At 37.5% G+C, this 22,612-nt stretch overlaps 1 protein-coding gene across 2 annotated transcripts in view; it reads right to left on the bottom strand.

Moving 5' to 3' along the window:
* Window positions 1–22,612, bottom strand: part of LOC134542940 (neuropeptide CCHamide-1 receptor-like) — a 953,117-nt gene that overhangs the window by 838,337 nt on the left and 92,168 nt on the right. The gene's annotated exons all lie outside the window — the stretch shown is intronic.

Below are 22,612 nucleotides of genomic sequence, written 5' to 3'. Positions count from 1 at the left end.
GGCATGTGTTAACTTTGAAACACTATGTTTTTAACTTGTGACCACTATACGTGCTTGCTTAGAGTCGGCACAGCGGATAGTTCGTTTGTACACACTGGATGGACAAACAAAAAAAAACATTGTTAATCCTCAAACTTTGCAATAGAAGATTCAACATATTTAAAAAAGTCATGTTTTTTGTTGTTGTTTGTTTTCTATATAAATAATATATACTGTATTCCTGAGGTATTTGAAAAAAAAAGTATCCCCATCGCACTGACAAGATAATAGCCTATAACGAGTGGATAAAACCAATGTCTAATGCGCAACGTTATTGCACTAAGCCAGAACACTGTAAACGCTGTGCACACGCTACTGCAGTGAATTATGTTTTTTAAATGTTTCATTAATTTAAATCCAACATTAGATACAGGTTATTTTTGTCTGACTAATGAAATGACGTTTAGTCTTCGGATAAAATATTCCTGTTTTAAAAGATAAAAGATGTGCTTGGAGTTTACATTGATCTGAAACTCCACACAGTGTTATCAATAAAAGAGGTTATCGCTAGTGCATGCCATCATGGCCTGTGCTTCGTGCCACGAGGTGGGCATCGTTACGTCATCAGGCACGAAACGAGACGCATAATTAGTGCTTCGTTAACCACTAATTTATCGAGTAACATAATTTTCATTATGATGGACTCATCCCTCGTGTAAGTCTTGGAGAACAAGTACTACATCGTAAGGAAATGCTTGTTGGATAATTAAGTCGCAGCTCATGGATTCCCCTCTTAAGTCTTTTTTACTGTTTGTTTTGTTGAGTGTAAATTTAAATAATGTTAGTCATGTTATTTTGTCGAGGCAACGATATATTTGAAAACACCAAGAACATCCAGAACTGCTGGCGACTATAATCAAATAAATACTTTACTTGTTCAAAGAAACAATTTGCTTGATTTGGTACATAAGCTGTGATTTAATGTGGCTTTAGAGCGTATTGTTTTTAAATTGGTTAATTTTTAAGATGACTCTTCCGACAAAAATTGTCAACTTTATGACAACAACTAATTTAGACCCACCATAGCCATGTAAACATTCGGAAGATATTCTGTAGACATTTACATCTGTACTTGAACCTAATTGTACTCAATTGTACTTCATACTGGATTAGATACTTCCATTAAAAACAAGGCGTCCCTCATTTGTACCTCAGGACCAAACGAGCCTACGTCCAAATTTGGCGATTTTTGTTTTATTGTAGATTATGTCTTAAAAGTTCGTTTTCCATCGTACTGTAGCAGCGTAACAAACCTTTTTTTAATAGCTCAGTGAGAGTTACAACAGCCTAAATCCAAAGCTTTAGTTGAGTCAGATAAATGTAAAATAAGTTATAATGTTTTATACTCGTACATTTGGCATCTGGAAAATCTCTCAATATAGAAGAAATTAACCATAATTTCCTTCTTACTGGACATGCGCATATGGAGACTTATAGAAAAAAAGTGTCACCGAAAGGTAAATAATTTTTTACTCTCCTTTAAAGTTGCTTAATTATAAGCTCTTTTGGTACTGAAGTACAGAATGTATTTTTATTTGGGTAACCGGTTTAAATGACATGCAGAGTAATTTTAAATAAGCTTATTTCCATGCCTCGAAATAAAATGCCACACGAAATGTTTTTTAATAGCATGTTGTAATTTAAACTTAGTTTAATTGTTTGTTTCAAATTAATTTTCTCTCTCGTAGTGTTACAAACGAATAGGGATTAAAGATATTTTTGAAACACTGAAGTCCCAACTGGGATAGCAAAACGAGTATGGAAAAATTATATGTGTTAAAAAAGAAAACATGGTTCTGCTAAACCAGTGGTCGCAAAACTTGTAGCCTAAGGGCCGCGCTGACTCCTCCACTAATGGCCAGTTGCACCATTCTGCTCTTCGATCCATGATCCAATGATCTTAGCCCAATAATGATCTAAGGATCATTCCTCTGAACGTTGCGACAACACATTCTGGGACTACGCGATCTTCGCTCGCGTGAACTATAGTTCATACATTTCCAATCTGCGTAAACAGGCAACAGCAGTGTCGAAGAAATATTAGGTGCATTTCTATTGGTGGTCTGGAACTATAGAAAGTCGCTACAATAGATTGTGACACTGCGAGCAAATGGTTTATGTGATTGCCACAAGTTAGCAGCACAAATAGTAGCTGCCACATATATTTTTTTAAATTTGAAAATCTGAAAATTAAAAAGTTAATACAAAACTAAGCAGTCGGAAATATGAATAGTTTTTGACTATAAAAATATAGCTTCTGTTTAATATATAACGTAATAAAGACGAAGTATTATATTAAAAAGTCGGTTTACGGACGATAATTTTACGTGATAACGTCATAAGAAAACATTGATGAAAAAACGCATACTTTTTAATTTTCAAATATTATTTACAGTTTTTGCAAATTTAATTTAAATAATTTGTTTAAACATAATCACGAAAAATTAGTTTAAAAGCCCCCCTTAGCCTGTTTGATATTATAGAAGATTTTCACGCACGGTGGTTAGCAGGTTCTTGCACGCTCGGCTCAGGCGGAACGTGACAATTTTTCGTGCGTGCAGCCGGTGTTCATCGAGTTATAAAACGTTATCATGTCAACATTAAAAATAAAATAACAAGCGTTTCAAGAATTCAAAATACGTGTATTTCGCCTGAGAAGTTGTAACACCAATAAGTTTTTATACGTGTATTACATTTATGATCTGAATATTTAAGTCTGATAAAATCAACCTGCATAAAGTCAGTGACAATGCCGATCAGTGTCGATCCCAGATCATTGTCATGAACCGACTCGAGAGTCGGTTCAATTCGAAATTCCCAATTATCTTCGCTGTACTTAAAAATTTTAGTGTGTAACTGATAAAAGCGTGTTTATTTTTTAAGCTTTCCTCAGTCTCATTTAGAATTTATGTATTTTTCGCAATAACGATTTCAACATTTGTGTTCGGAAATTTGTCTGTTTTTAGGTGGAGTCCCACACGTCATGTTATTTTTTTTTTTCATTTTCTCTTCATTACTATTATTTAAGGTTTAATTCTGAAAATTTACACTATACCTATCTTGCATTTGTTGTTACGTTGTAAATATTTTGAAGAGATTTTTATTATGTGTGATATAATTGCTGTGAAAAAGTCGCGCAAGTAATAAGAAAGACAAAATTTTGCGCAACTTATTGGACCCATTTGATAACACTTAGTATGTATATATATGTGTGTGTGTGTGTGTGTTGGCAATATTTGTGGCAGAACAACTGCAAGATATGCGTATGTTAAATTTATAGATACAACCCTTAACTAATATTAAAACTATAAAATAAAAAATTAAAATGGCATGCACCTTAAGGCTGGTCAAGACATTAAATCATTTCATGGAATAAAAAAGTATGGAACTCCTAGTTGATGTATACATGACACACATTTGTTTGGTATATGCATTAAAAAATTTCAAATTTTTATAACATTAATTTTTTTGGATTTATTAAATTTTCAATTCTGTAATTGAATTCGTGCAAATGAAGAAAAATATTTAACTTCAGATGACAAGAAAATAGAATCTGGTGTACGATATTGTTTGCGAGGGTGATGTCAAATTTGTATTCAGTAAAAGCCATTAGATCATTTTTGGCATCATATTTAGTGTTACATAATTTTTTACAGAAAAGTTTGGGCTATATTCAACCTACGTTATAAAATTAATTGAGTTTTATTTCCAATTAATATTTAGCCATTGCCCTAGCCTCGAAAGTATAATTTCCAGTGGTATATGGTTTGTAAATGTACGAGTGAAAACGTAGTTGTGGTCCACGAATAACCGGAGGCATGATTGGGTCTCGCGCGAGACTTGGAAATCGCCTCCGTTACCAGCGCGCGACCTGTCAGCCTGTGACTGTACGCTGGCGCTCCAAGCGAGATGTCTTGAAACTACTACCAGCTCTCGCGTGGGCAGCCAGTCTCCCGGGAAAAAATTCCACTTTCGCGCGCATTTTGTGAAGTGTGAGTCGTACGAAGTGGTTTTGTAAGCAGAGTGGATCTGAAACTGTAAAACATGTCCAACAGAAAAAGGCAGCCGAGAAGCATTTTGAAGAAAAGTAAGAAATCTAAAATCATGCGGCAGTTGTGGAAGAAGAAAAAAGCCAAGGCCGAAACCGGAACATGTTTTACAAATTCGAGTTAAGTCATACGCTCGTTTTGAGGTGTATATTTATTCATACATTATTCAGGGTTTCAGTATGCTAATGAATTTTGAAAAAAAAAAAAAGTTTGCTCAGCCAATAGCCTAATTTTCTTTTGCAACTGTGATTCAGGTGTATCGTACTTGTAAGTTTATAAATTATATAAAAAAAGAGAAACTGGAAATGTTTATGCTATATTTCGTAATTTTCTGTATGCAATAAGAAAAATAAATTATTCGAAATTTAAAAAAATTATATTTTAAGAAAGATGTAAAGAAACTTGAAAATATTCCGAATACGAGCTTGTAACTACCGAAATTGTAGAAAAATTATCTTTAAGTTATAACACAATCTCACTATCTAATTACTCTTAATAAATAATTAATTTATTCATTGAGTAAACTGCAGTTATATCTTTTTTTACCTCATTATGACAGTACTAACAAATCGCGTTATAATCTCTGCTAACTTTTTCGGGTCAAGGTTACGTAACAAAAAACTGGACAAAAAGTTACTCGTATGAGGTATCCAATTACCATGTTTCCATTTCGTTTTCTAAACGATTTCGAAACACTTTTCGAATTGAATACGCTCATGTATACAGTACCTATTTAAATCGAACAGTCAAAGTCGGGCATCCCAAAAATGAGTCAATACCAGCTCGACTAGGGTGTTAAATTTACCTAACTCATATGGTTATCGTATTGAAATCCTTTTGAAACTAAACGCGTGCATTTTTTTGCGTAAAAGATTTACCTTTAGCCATTAAAAATAATTTAAAAATAGATACTTATTGAATATTATTGAATATTATTGAAGTTTCACGTCATTTTCTGTCGTAGATAACAAAATACAACCGTGACAAACAGAAGAATCAGTACATTGGACGACAGTATTGAAACGTTATCAGATCAGATCGAAATTTCATATGTGAATGGGTATCGTACTTAGACGAACGTGAATAAACTATTTTTAATGCATGTAAATTTAGTAATTAAGCGCTAGTTTCGAGTTTAATAAACTGACATTTTACTAAAAATGGTCTAAAAATGATTTTGAAAAAAAAATACAAAATTGCACAGTTTTCGTTACACAAGCAGATACAATTTAGAAAAATCCAGGCTTCAGGTTGCAAATTTAGAAGATAATGAGTTTGCAGCTGCAGCTAAGGTGATACTGAAATTTCGCGACCCATTACAAGGCACATGTGCAACAGTTGAAAGAATTAATCTTGCTGCTCCATTTAATGCCAAAGTATTTTTCATGTCAGTGTAGAAATAATGTATGTAAACGCAATACAAGATACCCTATCCATGTTATAGAATAATCTGTCCAACACAAAGTACTATTATGTGTACTTCTATTTTTAGTTTTTGGTGTAAGGATAACAATTTTAATCACTCCACTGTATTACAGTCATGTGTGGTTGAAATTGCACAACTGCCTAGTCATTCGTTTGAATTTTCGTCCATCATTCAAGTCAAATTTCCCTTGGCCAACGACTCAGTCTCATAATATGGCTGTGGGTTGACTTGTAACGCGTAATGGCCTAGGTCTCCGCGGCGTGAATGACCTGCATATCAGCTGACGCCGGGTAGGGGCTGGGCGGACCGCCTTTCAAGGTCACCGTGGCAAGAATTACTAACCCCTCCCGTTGCAAAAGTTTCGTGCGGGAGAAATATTCACACCAAAATGCGCTCTGCTCGTCTCATGACAACGAAAAAAGGAGTTTTGGGGAGGAGGGGAGGGCGCGGCGGCTTTGTCTTGAATTATTGCGTTAAACTACTGAGTATAAATACAGGAATCTTTAGAACTGTTTAGCTTGAAACGAAATTATCCTGAAACTATAAAATAAAAGTAAATACTGCATATTATCTTGGCATCGTTTGATGTTTCGTTACTTATTATGGTGCGCGTTGTTTGCTAATGAATCGGATTGCCCCTCCCCCCCCCTTTATCCTTTTGTAATAAAATAATTATGGTGAACAAAAAATAATAAAAAGGCCGCGTTGGCTGGCGCTAGAACGCAGGTTTACCATCTATGCAATCCAGGTTAGATTCCCGTCGCGGCTTGGTCACACGGATTTCCGCATGTAGCAATCGCTATTGGTCGGCGGGGTTTCTCGGAGATATGCCTGTTCCCTGTCCCTGCGTTACGGCGCTCGCACCCTATGCACCTCGACCTATCTCGGGCATTATTCACGATTGGCTGGAAGCTGCAGGTCTTTTCCTCGCGTGGGTCGGCCCGCCTCACAAACGTGCCAACCTCCATTCACTGCATCCTTAGACTCCGCATCAGGCTGTAACTACAAGACGATTTTAAAATTTAAACCGAAGTATTTGGTTAAGTGTAATAAAGACATCATTTTCATTAAAACATTTTAGTTTTGCTGACTCTAGCAGTAGTTTGTATTGTAGTAATTACTGCGAAATCGTTGTTACTGTTTATACCCAGCAATTAGATTATTTTTTAAAATATTTGTGTTATTCTATTAACTGCATTCCTTTACACAGAATAGTTTTCTGATTTTGTTTTTTTAAGGTTAAATTGCAGCATATAATGTACTTGTACGTAAGTGTGTATCATCAACTGCGTAACTTCATTGGTTTTGTGTCCTCCCAAAGAAAAAGCTTTTATATGCCTCTGTAAAAAGGCAAGCCACACTCATATGGTTGCTGTAAGAATTTTGAAGTCTAACACGCACATAAATTAATAACGCAAATTTTCGTTGTTATTTTTTACCTCAATGTTGGAATGTACTTTTTTCTAGAAATAATTTTTTATTGGAACGCTTGAATAATTATACACCGTTTCTGTCACATTTATATTAACTTACTAATTTTTATCACTATACAGGTCAAACGAAGAATTACGCAGCGAAGAAACAATCTTGTCACTTACAAAAGTTTCTCTTGAAGAGCAAAAGCAGTCGTGTGATAATCAATTGAGTTTACTAGAAAGTAGTGGCTTTGAATATATATACTGTATAGAAGTCGCGAGTGGATAGGATTTACTCTACGTTTTTCAGAAGCGTATGATGAGCAGCTTGGGAACTGTATCGTCTTAGTTGTTATTTACACGTTAGAGTGCAGCACTGTCGCCCGCTGTCATTCCCCGCACCCCCCATGCATCATTCACTGCAGCTCAAGGTCGTTCAACATGAGGGGGAAGGGGTGTTTGAAGAGTTTGACACTTGTCCGCTAGGGACCACCACAAGTCGATGCCCTAGAGATGGTGGCGATTGCGGCGGTGAATTAACCAACTACCTCAAAACCGTATTAGAAATTTTAACCTGGGCTGGCGACTTCTATACAGTATATATATTCAAAGGTAGTGGTGAAGAAAGCGAGTTTCCTGATTTTATTGTTGAGCACGACATTAACTACATTTTCTTGGAAGAGAGGCTTCGAGGAAACAGATGTGTGAATATTGCCCATCTAATGAAAGAAATGGCTCTACTGGAAGACCATAAGAAAATATGTACGTTAGGGAAATTTGTTTTCATGTCAGAAAGTCGCAGTGGCCTCTTTTCGACTTGGACATTCCAGTGTGATGCATGCAACCAAACCAAATAAATTACATCTCACGAACCGGAGTATTGTGACGACATCAATGATGCTCTGGTTTGGGGTGCTATATCCATAGGGATTGGACACAGCCTAATCAAAGAGCTACCATCTGTGATGGACGTGCCTAATATTTCTGAATAAAAATTTCGATCTCACGAATCTTCAATTGAAGAGGTAAGATTAAAATGTAAAACAATTCGCGTAAAATATTATTTTTCTAGAAAGGATGTTTGTTTTTTAGTGGTGCCATGTTATTCATTATCCCATGTCACTTTTTTATTGCCACATTAATGTGGTAGGAGGGCAAAATAGGATGCTCAGATATAAATACGTAGTTCTATAGTAGTATTGGATATATATATATAAATATATATATAAATAAATATATATATAAATGAATGTTTTTAATTTCAAACAATACTTAGTTTCACACACTAACATGTGTTTGTTCTGTCCGTTCCTTTGTACGAAATAAAATATTTTAAAATAATTTCCTTATTCAAACATCTGTTTGGTTGTTTCTACATCATCGACAGATACATGCGCGTAATAAACATCTTTGCAATAACAATTACGTACATCGTGGTAGAGGCAAATAAATATTTTGTTTTCAGTAAATAAACGAAGTACCCTGTTTAGGGGTTTTGGTGACAACCAAATCAGTTTTATGAGTACCGGCCTGCATTTACATGGAAATAGTATTGGTCATTTTGAGTATCTTGGTTCGGATAGGCCTTTACACATTGAAGATTTGTTCGGAACTTCTGTGTAAATAAAAATTATTTGTTGTTTATTTATTTAAAAATTATTTATTGTTTGTCGATGTTTTTATTTAAACTTAATTAAATAATAAAATGTGAAGATGATATAGTTTCTACGAAAATAAGATAATAAATGAAACGTGGATTAACGTACACACGCTAATACCATTTAAGCGATAATATACATCCATTAATAATATTAAATTTTTAATAAGCATTTTAAACCGGCATTTTCTCTTATAAACTGACTCCTAAACACGTGGTCCCAGACTAGAAGTTCGATTAAACATCCTACAGTTTATTTTTATAGTGATGCAACATATAAGGTTTATTTTACACTGTGTACGAACATGTATGGCCATGTTAAAATCCTTAATATTTTATGAGCATAAAATTATTTGTGAATGCAGCCATAAACATCACCTAAGCTGTGTGAAAACAAACATTCCATTTTTGGGGCAAATCATAATTTAATTTAAACAGCCATATATTTATTTCACACAATTCAACGTATTATTTTGTTGATAGGGAAAATTATGATCCTCGAAATCATTTCTTTCTCTCAGTGATGGTCAGTATTGTAGGTCCCATCGTTTTCCATTGCACATAATCATGCATGCCATGTAACATTGACATTTTTACTTACATTTAATTAAGTTAAATAACTTACGCTATATAGGCCTATGCTAATAAAGTACTGACAAATGTAATTCTAACTGGAATCAACACATAAATAACATTAAATACGTCTGGTGTGTTTGATTAATAATATATATATATTTTATATTTGTTATCTCTTGTTTGTCTCTTCGACGTCAGTAATAGCGTTTTGTAGTACATCTTGTGTGTAGGGTGTTTCTTTTCATTCTTTTTCTTTATGTTATCTGCATTGTGGGAGGCACTTTTTGTCTCACGCTGTTCAATGGCACCATATATCATAAAATAAATAAATAAGTGATTATTATTTAATCTGTGTTGTTTCTGCCATATTTGAATTATGCGGTGTGAGGTGAAAATGCTGTACTAATGGTTATTATCAAAGTTTTTCTACGTAATAAGCAGTTTCCACATGTACATATGTACATATCGCGTAAAACATTTTAATGTACTTGAGTTATTCCCTAAAAATAATAAAACAGGATCTAAAGAACTACTAAACTCATTTACAAATATCGTTATTAGTATCATTGCGCATGCGATGCTAAAAAAATTACAAGATAATTACAAGAAATCGCATTTGTTTAGAACAACGAGGTCTAATAGTTCAGTTAAATATTAACTCTCTTTAAAAATATGCTGCAATATTTTAAATGAAGCAGCATAACAATGGTAATATGTTCGTACAATTTAATAATAAGCACTACATAAATCATATTACTTTTTAGATATTTTATTCCTTCATGGATTCGTTGCATGCTCATCAACTCAGAATTGTCACAGGCTATATTTAACTACCGGAAGGTGTCTTAGTGGAGCTACCCTTAGCTCTAAAACAAATTACTTACCATGAAACAAAACCATCTTTTAAATACATGTATATTGGCATATTCATATCTATTCCTTTCTTTTTACAGGCCATGCAGGAAACAAGATGTTTTAGTTGAGCCATTGCTATCCAGTAGTGATGTCGGGCATGTGTCGTTTTGCCTAAAGGCGTTTTGCCTAATTTTAGGCAAAACGCCGTTTAGGCAAAACGCCGTTAGGCAAAACGCCGTAACGAATTCATGTTTAGGCAAACCACCGTTAGGCAAATCGCCTGTTACTCGTGATGTCGGCTAAGAAATTGGTGACACAACAGAAAATGGGCACAATGACTTATCTGAGGAGTCTGATGGTGACTTACCTAAGTTGATAGTTGAAAAAGACGACTATCACATTCCTGTCACCAAACAGCTGTGTGGTAATAGATGTGTCGATATTGCACATATAATCTAACAAATGGAATCACTTAAATCCCACAAAAAGGAATGTACCATGGGAAAATTTAATTTCCACAAAGAAACCCGTTCGGTTTTTTTTATACATGGCAATTTGTATGTGCATCCTGCGACCAAGTTCAACACATAACTTCTGACAATAAAAACCAGGCTGATGATATCAATGATGCTGCTGTTTGGGGAGCTGTGACCATTGGAATTGGCTACAGTCAACTCGAAGAGATATTTTCCGTTATGAACACTCCCGTTATGACATGAGACATTTTGAAAACACGAAACTTCAATTGAACAGGTGTTACAATTATTATTATCAATGATGATTACGTTTCTTTGTCTAGTGCATTGCGCACGTACTTTGCGTTTCCATGAAAGAAATAATACCAGGTTACATTCCATTGCATTATATTGTAGAACAAATATCACCAAACTACTAAGTGTAATAGCCTCAGCATTAATAAATAACGACACACTAATTAACACGAATATTATGAACGTTAAGAATAAGCATTACTTATATGAACTTAAATAAATGTAGTTAGCCAACAACAGCATTATATTTTCCTTCAATACTGAAATCATTTTTACTTTGATATTAATGACTTTCAGGTCTGGGAAAAATATCTGACAGCAAAAATGAACGCAGCAGGCGTTCAAAAAAAATTGCTGAAGAAAACGGCCAAGATTTATCTTGCCAGTTATCCCAAAATAAGCAGGAAAAATATCAGTATTTCACTTTGCAAGTATGATCACCGGTTTTCCGTGTGCAGCACAACTATCACAGAGGGGAAATGTTGAATTGTCTGGTGCATTTGTTTTTTATTTACAATATATTTTCTTACTTAAAATATTTGTCAATGTGCCACTCTATATTAGTGTTGTAGTGACAACTACAAAGTACTTTTAATATTTTCAAAACGGCGCTGACGAGCGGCGAGATGCAAATGATGCGTCACCGCTCAGACTCACGGCGTTCACCGCGTCTCTCAAACACCAAACATCTCAAGTGGTATTTGTCCAGAAACCCGGATTGCCGTGGAGAGATGTCGGCGTGCTATGTGTAACTGACTGACACATCAATGATATCTCTAACTACCTTATTACATTAAATATGTAATGTATTTTCGTGTTAGCTTGTGCGCCATCCTCTTAAAATAGTTATTGCATAAATCGGGTAACGTTAATAAAACATGATTTAAAAAAAAATGTCATTACATGTATTAGCGTCACCCTGCTAAATGCGATGACACCTCTGTAATATTGAATGTAGACAAAAAGCAAATAAAGAATTTATGCCTATAACTATAAAAGTTATATAAGCTTACATATTGCACAGGCCGTATGCGTGTGGATGAAGCATCATTAAAAAGAATCTAGGAAGTATATTCGAGATGGCAGGTGTGGAGCAGGAACACGTGTGAAGCCGCGCACTGCTGGCCAGCGAGCCAGGCGCCGGGCCACGACACGACAAGGCGACCAGCGATCAGTGGGCTCTGAGTTGTTGTCTGTCACATCCTCCCCCACCCCTTGGCCAAAGGGCGCTCCCACAAGCCAGCGCGACTACCTGCTCCCAGCCGCTAGGAGTGATACTGTCCATTTTCATACGCGCGTCGTCTTTCCATTGTTCGGGAGCGGAGCGACACACCCTTCCCCTTTGGAGGCTGTCTCGCCACTGAATGCCCAGCGGCGCGACCCTGAGTCTTATACAGCGCTGTCACGGTGTTCGGCCATCAGTTTTCATGCTATTGTGAGGATGTATCAGTTTGAAGTCATTCTGAAGTAGGGACGATTTTTGGACCTCTTGAACAGCCTTAAGGCCCTGGGCATATTTTTATAGATTTTCTGATACAGTAAAAGAGTGAACGTCGATAGTAATATTATTTCATTTTAAGGTATTCTTAAAAATACTGAACTCCAATTATTACACAGGGGAAAGTATTTGCTGCAGATAATTACTATCAGCTTCAGGCAATCCACTTAGTTATGTGTTATGCCCCAGTGAATTCCTCTGAATAAATAAACGATAATTAATTATAAAACAAAAGTTATTTAATCTAAATATATATACTGGTTTATAAGTGTATTTCGTTTGAGAAACCTCAATGATTTAATTTGTGAATATAGTTTAATTTTAATGTATATTTTATAAATATAAATCATATAATCAAACTAATTTGTTTATTAATTTTTTTTTCAAATTTTGCTTGTGTAAGTAAAAATGAATATATTTACTTTGTTTTCACATTAATTCTTACTAATATTTGAAATATTCATTATTTATACTTTTATTTTTAAAATATTATTATCAGGGGGAAATACTGATCCAACAGGATAGCCCAAAACAGTTAGTAAGGAATTATTAATAACTAATCGTAACATTATTTTCTAAATTACAATAGTCTGAATTATTATCTACAAATTAATAGCACTTTTATATGAGCGCTATTTACTCTTCCCACTGGAGTTTGTCTTGACAGTGGCTTCTCTCTTCTGCTCGTCCCTTGCTGCGCGCCTCGTTCCCAACACGCAGCTTCGCACTACTCACTCGTCCGCCGCGCCGCAGCACCGTCCTAGACACGTCCGATCTCCGCCTACGAAGCTCTTCGCTCGGCGCCCACTATCGCTCGCCAGTTGGGTTCACTCACCCTCTTCCCTTCACTCTCGCATCGCTCCGAGGATTTTCTCTCTCTCTCTCTCTCTATCGCCGCAGTCCTGTCTCGCCTTATACACCTGCCTTATATAAGCTTACGTCCCATGAAAGGTCTCGTAGCCCGCCGAAGTATCGTGTCATCAGAGTTGCCCCCCCCCCCCCTCCCTCCAACCCAACTTAACATTCAAAGCTCCGAGAACAATGGCTTTATAGTTACGCCACTTCACTCAAGAGAGACTGCAAGGCACCCGTTCCCCGCGGGATAGAAAGAAGCCCGCTAATTGGGGGAAGGGGGGGGGTTTACCAAGTACTGGTAGTGGAAGGGGAAGGGACGGGGGATACTTGCATAGCACCCTTTTTGTAGCGGGGTTTTCGCCGCTCCAGCCATCTCTGGCCGTCTCGTAACAACATAAACGATTTATTCTAGTTGCTATAGACATAGAGTACATTTATTCAAATCCGTAGGTAATTCGTAATTTCAGTTGTATTGCATGTTTTTTTATAATTGATCCTTTAAAGGCAACAAATAACTCTTTTTGGCTTTTAATTTTAATTCCTGACTAGCCGTGTGCCCGATGAGATTTCTCAAACTTTCATCCACTATTTAACCTTTTGGGTTAGAATTTTCAAAAATACTTTCTTAGGGCACACCTACGTCATTCAAGGAACATCTGTGCAAAATTTCATAATCTTCTAGACCCACCGGACTAAGCTGTGCGTTATCTGTCAGTCAGTGTTGAGTTTTAATATGTAAATAATTTTTCTTTATCTTTAAATGTTGGTTTATCTTTATTAGTTAGGTTTAATACTCAAATATTTTTGGTAACGTCCGCTAGTTCAGCTGTGCGTGTAGTTGAGGCGAGGTCAGAGAGCGACCGGTGTGCGGGCGATACGCCGCGCCGGCGCGGCGGAAGCGCGAACTACTTACTGCTGCGGGACGCGATGTCTTCTTACACCAGGAGGAGCGCCGGCGTGTGTGCTGTTCGGGTCGTCTCCATCCGCTTCTCCCCCCACACCTCCCGCCACGAAAGTCAAGGATATCGGGGTCCGGATTCCTTCCGCTTCAGCTTCCCTGCAGGCCCGTTTAATCGCCCCCCCCCCTTCCCCCTTCCCCGTGCATGAGTGCGCCCTGGTTTCCCGCCACTTAAAAACATTCAAACCCCTATCTTAGTTACCTCCTTACCCCGCCGCCCCTTCGTGGACGGTCTCGTACGCCACTGAATCAACTTTTACACACCGCCGATCGGTTCATCTCTCTAAGTAACACACGCTAACACACACACCTACTCTCTCTCTCTCTCTCTGTCTCTCTCGCTTTTATCCAGAATTTTAACGTCTAAATGTTTCTTAACTTGGTCATTTCGAAAACTAGGTGCGGTCTGTGTCATTTTTACTTTTCCCGAACGTGGTAAGTTGTTCTGCGTTATCTCTGTCGTTCTGTCCACAGTATTTGTTAACAACTTCAAGGTTTTTTGTTTTAGTTTTCGTAAACAAAAATTTTGTGTTGCTTTGTAAGTGACACTTGGGGGAAGAAAACTTATCACTAGTGATCTGTCACATTTGAGACCAGGAAGCAATCGTAGACTTAAATGGCGGTTCGTGTCTTCCAAGCGTGATTCATTCAATGGCTTACAAGCCAGCAGAATAGCTGTCGGTAAAAATTAGCTGCTGTCAACTACGACAATATTGCATTTGTTCACGCCGACGAGCCGCTGTGGCACCATAATCCCGAATTTCGTCAACAAATTACTCTGTTGGGCCGGGCGCACACGGAATAAGGCACGACGCGACACGAGGCGACAATTTGTTAATGAAAATACTTGATTCTGCATCCCACCTAAACCTGCATCTGACCAGAAAATTGGGTTATTCAATGACTATTTGAACTTTAGTGGCAGTCATTCCAAGAATATGATAAAATAAACACACAAAAAAATGTAAGCGAGATTTTAAGTACTCGTCAGTGATGTGTAAGATCTAACGTCGGTAACGCGAAAATTGATGAGTTTTTTTCCACGTTGCAAATACAAATCTTTATATATATATTTCTTGTGTGCGTGTGTATGTCACTGAACTCCTCCTAGACGGCTGGACCGATTTTGATGAAATTTTGTGTGTGAGTTCACGGGGATTCGAGGATGGTTTAGATTCACAATTGGATATTTTATCTCGATTCTGAGTTAAGAAAAACTAAAAAAAACACGCTTTAAAAGAAAAAATTGCAACGCATTATTAGAAGCCATTAAGTTTTGCTATTGTAAGGAACTAAGTAGAGAGTAAGAAAAAAATAAAGATCCTGACAGTTTATAGCGTCGCCATATTTGTTTCAATTTTCAATACCCTTTTTGTATATTACAATTTAAATTGCAGAAAAAAAATCATGTTTCATAGCCACACAAATAGTGAGGATGGTTTAGATTCACAATTGGATATTTTATCTCGATTCTGAGTTAATAAAAACTAAAAAAACACGCTTTAAAAGCAAAATTTGAAACGCATTATTAGAAGCCATTAAGTTTTGCTATTGTAAGGAACTAAGTAGAGAGTAAGAAAAAAATAAAGATCCTGATAGTTTATAGTGTCGCCATATTTGTTTCAATTTTCAATACCCTTTTTGTATATTACAATTTAAATTGCAGAAAAAAATCATGTTTCATAGCCACACAAATAGTGAGTGTGTGTCATTTCTCTATGTCCACGAGGTCTCACCGCGTGAATTTTCTCCTTGGAGCGAACCCCCCCGCTTAATTAAATAAACAGCTTTTATCGTTGAATGATTTCATGATTTATTTAATGAAAATATGCTCTCATAAAAAAATTAGTTAGATAGACATTCAATAGGTGTCTTTCTCTCTCACTCTCTCTCTGAAATGTATGTAGCTTGCTCGCGGGTCAGTAATGCAGACAATCTTTACATTCTAGCTCAAGACGGAAAAAACAGTAAATGTGGTTTACAAAGACAATTTATGAAGTGTCTTCCCGTCATTACATTTGAAAGTAGAAACATATTTACTCAAAATTTAGGTAGTAACATATTTTTATTGCAAAGACTGAAATAGAGGTGAGAAAAATTATCATTTGTGAACATAAGAAAACTACTACAACTGTATCAACTGTTATGTTATAATGTTTAAATTTATAAATGGTGCAAGATAATATAAAATTCCATGCGGAAAAAGTCGTGGGCAGCAGATACGTATAGTTATAGGTGTGGGGCTATGCATGCTGATTTTTCATATACTGCATGGATGCGAACATGTAAGAATAATCTATCTATCTTACTATAATAAAACAGTACTTTTTCTGTCTGTTTGTACGCGATTTTGATGAAATTTTGTGTGTGAGTTCACGGGGATTCGAGGATGGTTTAGATTCACAATTGGATATTTTATCTCGATTCTGAGTTAAGAAAAACTAAAAATACACACTTTAAAAGCAAAAAAAACTAAGCATTGTTGATATTTAGCCTCCATGGCAACGGGCTTTTGCATTGTTGTTGCCTTCTGCGTAACCATGGGAAAGGTTTTTGGTAACGGCAGTGGCGTGCCCAAGAGGAGGGGTATGTATAATGAGAATATACAAAATGTCCAGCGTAGAAATACTTACCGCCATATCCATATCTCACAAAAAGTACATTTGGGCAGGACAATGTCTGTCGGGTCCGCTAGAAAGATATATAGAGAGATAGAGATATAAATAGAAAAATAGAGAGAGTTATAGAGATATACATAGAGAGATAGAGAATTAGAGAGATAAAGAGAGATGCTTAGTATACGTTTAAAAAATTACAAAAAAAAATTGATTGAGGCATTGCAACGCATGCCGGGCATTATCTAGTGTTATATATAATACGACATTAAAATACGAATGTTATAATACAAATGTTATGATACGAAACTTGGACACGAAATTTACCGTACAATTCATTAAAATAATGCCGTGCGTATAAATATACGATTTTTTTTATCAGTTTCATTTCTGGAGGCGAATCACACTTAGTTCCAGACCCGACGCTAGAATTCGCTGCCGGAGCAGCTACATCGACATTCTAATCATTCGATTTGCAGAGCAAAAATGTTAAACTATGTAATAAAACAGCTTCGATAAAATCTAAAAAAGACTTTTAAAAAAACTTGGCTTAGGATATAATTTTAGACAAGGAATTTTATTAAGATACTACTCCCTTCTTGTTAAAACCCTTCAAAAATTTAATAGTATGAAATTCGCCTTTGTATTTGTGAACCGAGAGCTGAGATGTTACGCATGGAAAATAAATCGTCGAGAGGAGCGGCAGGATGGTCCTCGATCGCTGTTTGGTGGGCAAACAGAGTAGTCTCTCTCTCTCTCTCTCTCTCTCTCTCTCTCTCTCTCTCTCTCTCTCTCGGTAGCTCGCCACGGGCACCGCGTGCTTACAGAGCGGCGCAGAGCGACCGGTCGAGTGAAACAACAGAGGACGGTTCACACCCCCCTCCCAGCTGCCCAGGGACGAATCCCCACAGCGATCCACTTTACCGACCAAGTGAGAAGCTGCGGCGGGACGGACAAAGAGTCACTCTCTCCCTCTCTCTTTATCCCCCCCTTCCAATCACGCTTCTCGCGATCACGCGCAAATAAACAAACAACTGGAGAAAGAAAAAAAATCTACGTCGTCCAAGAAATCGTAGATTTTGTTTTTGTTTTGTTTTTGTTTGTGAGCAAGTGAGGCGTGTAACGCTGCTTAGGAAGAAATACCAACAGCTCCGAGATGTCGAGTTCCCCCAACTCTCAGAATCTGTACACCTACAGGACTATTTCTAGATTCAATATCGAGGTGAGTTATCCGTTTTTTTTTTATCGTGAAACATTAAAATATTATTTAAAATTTCGACCAAAATAATATTTTTTTTTACGATCAACGATTACTGCAAGGGGTAGGAAATAAACGGAGGTTGAAAGACAAAAAAAAATATTAATAACTCTCTTAGTAAGTACAGTGTCAAATCTGTTCATCTATAACAATAATTGTAAATCTTTTAAAAAATTATCCAAAACTTTGGTCTGAAACAATTTTTGATAAGACGGACCATTACTACAAGCGGTTGAAAAAAACAAGGGTTGGAATAAGACAAATAAATTAAACATACTTACCATATACGCTATCCAATCCGTTCTTATTTATTTTAAACCTTCTAAAAATTCTCTATAATTTTTGTCGTAGTTATATTTTTTATGTAACTAACCATTACTGAAAGGGGTAGAAATAAATGTTGAAAGACAATAAAATCGTATCTGGTTTAGCAGGTATATGATCCAATTCGTTATAATTTATTGTAGAAATTCTAAAAATATTCTAAAAAAAAATGGCTGAAACAAATTTTGATGAATCAAACTATTACTGTAAAAACAGGGTTAAAAACAATGAATAATTCGTTACTAACAAATTCGTTCGAATATATTTTAAATAATTTTAATGTTATTTAAAACTTGGTCCAAAGCTAATTTTTATACGACCAAGTATTAGTGCGCGGTATGAAAAATAGTATTTGAAGTTCGAAAATGTTCATAACTATGTAAATTAGTAGCGATAATATGAAATTCGTTCTAAGCTATTCAATGCTGGATGCACTGAGTTAAAAAATTCAAAACATTTTCGCTGCATGAAACATAAGAAAATGTTTTATCAATGATTTTGTTATATTGGAAAACATATGGATGCCATGTATATTAAGTTCTTAAATTGTTCCTGAAATTTATAGAAGTTTACAGAACTTTTTCAGAAGAAATAGGAACTTCGAAATCTACCTACGCCTGTAGGTTTTGCAAAAAGATTTTTTTTTACAGTTGCGATTTTGCAAGCGTCAGTTGACTCCATTAGCGAGATTATTTTTATTCCTGTTGGGGATGGGGAGTTTTTCTACGTCCAAACCTATACCACTCTAACTGCAGACAACTATAGGAAACCTAGGGACTTCACACCAAACAACGTCCAATGATAGTCGCGCACGTGCAGTGGGGTGTGAGGGTAACGGAACCCACTGTAATCGCAAACGTCCATCATTTTACGGTTTTCTGTACGTTGACGTGGAAATAAAAATTATATTATCAAAACTTGTTTTGCAGACCAAGGATCCTCTTAATAGCTACATTTATCTCTTGTCAAACGTATTACTCTATTTCAGTATTCGCAGTATGTAAGTATTAGGCACATACTGATACTATCCGCCAGTCACCAACAAAGAATTGCATTTGTTCAATAATCACGGTCAAAATTAATTGGTGACTCAGGTCCTCGGGAAGATGTAATTGCGACAACGATAAGCCATTCTGTTTTCGCAAAGAAGATCACAGAGACGTGTATTGTGTAATTTTTTGCCGTGAATATGTAGCCACATACACAAACGCACAAGTGACTACTAGTCCCTCGTCACACTGTTTAACTGAGCCAGTCAGATTCGTAATTCGCAACCAAAAAAAATATGTATACGAAACCCTTGTTACACCTATACTACCAAATTAATTCAATCGTATTTTTAATCGCTTTTAGCCAATAGGAACGTGTTTTCTGATCATTATTTTTTTTTTCTCCCAAAGGAGTCTCCTTTATACGTCCAAGCGTGATTATTTTCTGGGTGATGGCCGGCCAGCCAAGCAGCAAGTTTCGCTTGGACGCGGCCTATTTTCCGCTGGCCACAGCCACCTGTAGACTCTCTCGCCGTCTCTCTCACCGCGGTCCTGCACACTGCCCCCGATATCTCCCCGCAGCCTTCCACGATCACATCGCCCCGACCTTGGGAGAGAGCTGCTACCACCCCGCCCCCCTCCTCCACTTCCCGACACCGCCATCGAGGATAGCTGGTGGTTTCTCCGGACCCGGGTGAGATCCAAATTGCCCCGTTTGTTCTGGCCGGCGAAGCGTTGACACCGCCCAGACCACATTCATCAAACGCCACCCCCGCCTCTGCCCAGCTCTAACCTCAAACAATCACACCCCCTTCCGCCACCCCTTTCCCCCCCCCCCCCCCACAACCCTCACCCCTTCGGGGCCCACCAACACCTCGTTAAGGTCCGCGGCGATTGTTACGTCCCTGCTGTTATTTATTCTGGCCCTGCATTTCGCCCTTCTCCGCTCCAACCCCCTTCCCATAGGTCTGATACGGTGAAAAAAGGGTGGATAAGGGGGGAGTGGGGAGGTTTTATCGGGGGCTTCCCGAGCCGTGAAATACTGCATCCTCCGCGATTGGGATGTTAAGGGGCGACCCTTCATTTAACATTTGTATCCTCGTCTGTTTGAATTAAGGCCGCAGCCAGCCCCGGGGCTGAGTTATGAGGAGATGGGGCTCGATGACGCGGGGGCGTTGCGATGCCGCGCCGCGAGACGCAGGGGGGGGGGGGGGAGGGGCGGCGCCGGCAGTCAAGTAGTCCCGGGCGGAGCGACCACTGTAATCGGGAGGTCCCGCCGTCGTTGGACGTCTCCGCGTTGCCGCGGTTGTTCTCCTGTTCGTCCAAGTGAAACTCCGTTACTGCCCGCAGGAGCGTGCAGCGGAGTATCATTTCTTTGGGTGGGGGGCAGAACGGAACCACTTTTCCGGGACTGCCGGCAAGTTAGAGGCTAAACTCACAATCATTCGTCGCGACCGTCCGTTTCCCGTCCGTCCGTCGATATCGTTACCTCAAGCCAATGAGAAGACCCGAAAATTACCGTACGTCCGTCAAAAGCTTCCCAAGGTTTTAACTTTTGACTTACGGACGGATGGAATTATAACCTAAGAAAAATGTTATCAAGATATCGCCAGCAACCTTTACTATCATGTTTTTTTTTTTTAATTTTTAATAATTTGTTTAGCTGTTTCCATTAAATACTTTTAACGTACGTTTGGACACATTTTGAAGTTTCATGGTATAGAGCATCCCACTCTAAGATTGCAGTGTGGAAGTAAATGGACGCATTCTATCTCTCTCTAACACACGCCGATTGCCGTTAGCGCTGTCCTTGTTTCTTCGTGCGTTGTTGCCAAACATAAAACGAAACTAAAATTTTAATTTTTGGACCAAGCTAGTAGTATGTAAATGGGCATACTGGGACAGGCTCCAGGCGGTGGTGCTGGTGATGCCGACCGCCATCTTGGATTGTGACGTCACGGCGGCCATATTTTATGGTTGTGACCTTGACCTTTGACCTTGACCTTGACATTTGTCCTTCAAAATGTGCCAAAATGGTCCAAAATTGGCTAAATTTGCCCAAAATTCCTCAAAAATCGCCAAAATTTCCATTTCTATGAAAAAAAAATTCCACCAAAAAATCTCAAAAATTTTGATAAATTGAAAATTCCCGTTTTCGAGGGAAAAATTTCCCGTTTCGAGGGAAAATTTCCCGTTTTATTCCTTAAAAATACCAGCAGCTAGAAATGGCCATATGTAGGCTTAAGCATCCATGTCTACAGCCTACGATAAACCTCTGACGTCATCATGGATTATGACGTCACCATTGCAATTTCCGTTACGGTCGCCATCTTTAACTTTTTTATTTATTATCCGATTATAATGAAATTTTTTTAAAATTTATAAAAAAATTCATATAATAAAATTTTAATAAAATATTAAAATAAATTACTTTAATGACACGGAGCTCGGAGTACTCGGTTCGAACCCGACGAGTGCAAAAAATAAAAATGACGACCGATCCTTCCCCCGTGGTGGGTGCAGGCAGACTGGTCCCCACCACTTTGTTAATAGCATATATAACATCCTTCAGTATGACGTCACGTCAGCCATCTTGTCTACGTTGCTAGAAGCCATCATCATTGTATCGTCGGCTAGAGTGCGCTGACACCATGTTAGTTTAATTCTTATCCGCCAGAGTGCAGTAATCATTTATTACTACTAAGGTGCCCGCCATCTTGTCATTTGGGCGCCATCTTGGAAATCTGTAATTTTAATGCTAGAGATGCGGGAAAAATTTCAAAATTCATTAAATAAATTTGTAGTCTATATACTGGTTGATTCGATTGATTCCTGTCCTTGGTTCGATCCCTGGGCGATACAAATAATCTTAATTTTTATGTAAAAATACCTAAAAAATGACAGGTTTGAAAATAAAAACACTGCAAGTTCTTTTACAAACATAATATTTATTACATAATTTCTATTTTACTACAGGATCACCTGCGAAGGTTAGCAATCTTACAAACATTTAGGTCCGCATAGGCGTGAAATGACTAATTCTTAGCTCCAATCGGTTTATACAAGACAGAGTCCAACCAGATCCTTTACAGACATAGTCCTCCTCTTCTTGACAGAGTTTCTGGATACCTTGTTTAACAGTTTGCTTGACATCGTTAGAACTGTAAATTACTGCAGCCGATGTCTTGAATGCACACTTCTTCACTTTGTCATCGAACGGATAAGGCTTTCCATATATACAGTCCAACTACAAGTTATATTTCAAAGGTCCGTTTGTTGCTACGTCATCAGTAAGCTGATTGATTATGTCCTGTCTGATATCATCAAG

The sequence above is a fragment of the Bacillus rossius genome (assembly GCF_032445375.1).
Source record: "Bacillus rossius redtenbacheri isolate Brsri chromosome 9 unlocalized genomic scaffold, Brsri_v3 Brsri_v3_scf9_2, whole genome shotgun sequence".
Lineage (NCBI taxonomy): Eukaryota > Metazoa > Arthropoda > Insecta > Phasmatodea > Bacillidae > Bacillus > Bacillus rossius.
This window is presented reverse-complemented; position numbering and strand designations above follow the sequence as displayed.